Here is a 4,187-nt window from a genome sequence, read left to right on the forward strand (position 1 = left end):
TCCTCATGATACAAAATAAACATTTTCCAAAAGAAACAAGCAATTTTTTTTTTCCTTTTTCTCTTACGTAGGGCAGGCCCCATGACCTCGCACCTAGAACGGTGCCTGGCACATAACTGGCATCATAGATATTTGCTGAAGGAATTAACGAATCCATGATGGGCCGAGTGAATAAATGAGGGCTTTGTAACGCCTCTACCGCTGTACCAGCGCTCCGCGTGGACATGGTGTTTTGCAGAGAACCGCCCTGGGAGGATGGAGGAGGCACTCCCGGCCCTGTCTCTGCGGGCAGCTCCAGGGCGTGAAGGCGCATGCGTGCTGTGCAGCCACGTGCAGGTGGGGGCGCGCAGCACAGAGGGAAGCACCTGGAAATGAACTGGAGTTAGGAACCCAGAAGAGATTGAACTTCCCATTAGGGAAGTAGGAAGAAGCAAGGGTCTGGCGGGTCATCTCATGGGGAAACCTGGATTACACAAATATAACTGTGTGCAAATACCTGGAAACCAGCCAGGAAGAGTGGCTTGGTTTTGACCATCCCGCCTGCACAAGCTCGCATGCACCGGGTACAAAAAGTAGCAACAACACGCCTGTGCACGGGATCCTACATTTTGCAAGGCCCTTTAAAATATGAAATCAATTCCATTACATTCCATTGGACGGATATTCCGGGCACAGTCTAAATACCTTATGGTTTTTTACTTCAAGCCTCAGGGCAAGACTGTCCTCATTTCACAGTGAGGAAACTGAGGCAGGGAAATGAAGTATTTGGCCCCAGGTTATAGAGTTAGTGGCAGAGCCAGTGTCTATAATTTCAAACCCAGGTATAAGGATCTGGAGGCCGCACACGGAACTCTGCAGCCTGGGGCCGGAAGAAAGTGAAATAAAACACTTTGGGTGATGCCAGAGGCTGGGATTCTTCATTTACCCCCGGAGGGGGGGCTGGAATTTGTCAGACGGAATGATCTCTATATGGAGGTTGTTGAAGGAAAGATATCTGAGTTTTGTCTCAGTCTAGTTTTATCCCCTCGCTTGAAGACATTTTGTACTATATTTTTATTCTTTTATTTATTTATTCTCCCCTGAGCAAAATTTATCGAGGACTTCCTGTGTGTCAGGCACTGCTGAAGTTTTTTATGTGTGTTACCTCAAGCAACTGACTTAGTCTGTTGGGCCACTAGAAGGAAACACGGAACCGGAGGGCTTATAAACACCATGTTTATTTCTCACCATTTGGGGGCCAGGGAAGGCCAAGAAGATGGTGCTGGCAGATTGGGTGTCTAGGGAGGTCCCCCTTCCTAGATTGTTGGGTCCTTACTCAGTGAAAGGGGTTAGGAAGCTCCCTGGGGTCTCTTGTATGGGTGCTGAGCTCATTCACAGGGCTCTGCCTTTGAGACCGAACACCTCCCAAAGGTCCCACTGCAACTGCCATCACTTTGGGGGGCAGGGCTTCAATGCAGGGATTTCAGGGGAATATAAGCATTTAGTTCATAGGACAACTTTTTTTAAATTTATTTTTAAAAAAATTTTATTTTATATTTTCCATGTTCCAAGATTCATTGTTTATGCACCACACCCAGTGCTCCATGCAATCTGTGCCCTCCTTAATACCCACCACCAGGCTCACCCAAACCCCTACTGCTCTAAAACCCTCAGTTAGTTTCTTGGAGTCCACAGTGTCTTATGGTTCATCTCCCCACTCCGATTTCCCCAAATTCACTTTTCCTTTCCTTCTCCTAAAGTCCTCCATGTTATTCCTTATGCTCCACAAGTAAGTGAAACCATATGATAATTGACTCTTTCTGCTTGACTTATTTCACTCAGCATAATCTCCTCCAGTCCTGTCCATGTTGATACAAAAGTTGGGTATTCATCCTTTCTAAAGGAGGCATAATATTCCATAGTATCTGTGGACCATATCTTTTTTTATCCATTCGTCCATCGAAGGGCATCTTGGCTCTTTCCACAGTTTGGCGATTGTGACCATTGCTGCTATGAACGTTGGAGTACAGGTGGCCCTTCATTTCACTACATCTGTATCTTTGTGGTAAATACCCAGTAGTGCAATTGCAGGGTCATAGGGAAGCTCTATTTTTAATTTCTTAAGGAATCTCCACGCTGTTTTCCAAAGTGGCTGCACCAAATTGCATTCCCACCAACAGTGTAAGAGGGTTCCCTTTTCTCCACAGCCTCTCCAACACTTGTTGCTTACTGTCTTGTTAATTTTGGCCATTCTAACTGGTGTAAGGTCTATCTCAATGTGGCTTTGGTTTGAATCTCCCTGATGGCTGGCTAATGATGATGAACATTTTTTCATGTGTCTGTTAGCCATTTGTATGTCTTCTTTGGAGAAGTGTCTGTTCATGTCTTCTGCCCATTTCTTGACATGATTATCTGTTTTTTGAGTGTTGAGTTTGAGGAGTTCTTTATAGATCTTGGATATCAGCCCTTTGTCTGTAGTGTCATTTGCAAATATATCCCATTCCATGGGTTGCCTGTTTGTTTTGCTGACTGTTTCCTTTGCTGTACAGAAGCTTTTGATTTTGATGAAGTCCCAAAAGTTCAGTTTTGCTTTTGTTTCCTTTGCCTTTGGAGACATGTCTTGAAAGAAGTTGCTGTGGCAGATGTTGAAGAGGTTATTGCTATGTTCTCCTCTAGGATTTTGATAGATTCCTGCCTCACGTTGAGGTATTCTATCCATTTTGAGTGTATTTTTGTGTATGGTGCAAGAGAGTGGTTAAGTTTCATTCTTCTATACATAAGACAACTTTTTTTTTTAAAGATTTTATTTATTTATTTGACAGACAGACATCACAAGTAGGCAGAGAGGTAAGCAGAGAGAGAGGAGGAAGCAGGCTCCCAACTGAGCAGAGAGTCTGATGCGGTGCTCAATCCCAGGACCCTGGGACCATGACCTGAGCCAAAGGCAGACGTTTTAACCCACTGAGTCACCCAGGTGCCCTCCATAAGACAACTTTTATAGCAACTCTTTTTTGATAGGTGGGCACCAGAGTTAGAATCTTCCCATTTTAGAGGCGATGCACAGAGAAAACTGAGGCACAGAGAGATGAACTCACCAGTGACACCTCTAGGCCCCCTTTTGGATGAGGCTGCCTCACTCCTGAACCCCCACTCCTAGTGTCACTCTCCACTCCAGGTCACATGTCACCACCTGCCTGCTGACATCTCTGACAGAGTTCAGGACCTTCTCAGGGGCTTCCCAGGAATCCCTTATTCCTGTGTTTGGGCACAGGTCACATGGCTCTATAATTTCTATTTGCACATTAATCTCCCCAATAGGCTGTGGGCTCCCTGAGAAGACAGACTGGCTGTGCATTCCTAGGGACTGGCCACTCTGGGAACTTCTCCGATGTCTGTGTGCGAGGGGATGCCTGGGTTGACTTTGGTCATTTCTGTGAGCATCTTAGGCACTTCCTGAGTGCTAGCCTGCATGAGTGTTCATATGTGCTGCTCAAAGGACCAGAGGGAAGTGGACAGATGAAGACCAAGGAAGAGAGTCATAGAGAGGTGCAAGAAGAGATGGGGAGGTCACAGAGACAGGAGAGGCACAAAGAAACCCCCAAAGAGGGAGAGAAGGTAAGAGGAAGGGTGGAGAAGAAGCCCCCAGGATGGGGCACCCACAGCAAGACTGTGCCGCACCCCCTCCTGCCTCTGTCTCCTCCCCCATTCTTCACAGGTCATGTGCTGCCTAGCCAATGACTGCACATGTGCAATCACTCCTACCTCAGGGCCTTTGCACAGCAGTACCCCCCCCCCCACCGGCCTGGAATGTTCTTCTCTCTGGCCTGGCTCTCTTTCTCAGTACTTGGTTCTCTCACACTTGCTCTAGAATGCTCCCTGAAATAGCTCCTGCTCTGCCCAGTCACACTCACTGCCATATCTTTCAAAGCACTTGACACCATCTGACATTGTCTTATTTATTTGTTCACTTTTTATGTTCCATCTCCCTCGTGGGTACATGGGCTGCCTCTGTTTAGCATTGCAACCCCTTGTGCTTAAACCAGTGTTTGTAGTAGAAACGCAGAGGCTTGAAAGAACTGGAAGTTTGGAGGAAGAGAAAAAGAAGAGGCAATAGGAATGGAGGGATGGATGGAGGGGGGGAGGGAGGGATGAATAACAAAGGAAGGAAGCTCCCCTCCCCCACCCATGCCCCACTGCAGAAGGGCACA

The sequence above is a fragment of the Mustela lutreola genome, chromosome 9 (genome assembly GCF_030435805.1).
Source record: "Mustela lutreola isolate mMusLut2 chromosome 9, mMusLut2.pri, whole genome shotgun sequence".
In the NCBI taxonomy this organism is placed as follows: domain Eukaryota; kingdom Metazoa; phylum Chordata; class Mammalia; order Carnivora; family Mustelidae; genus Mustela; species Mustela lutreola.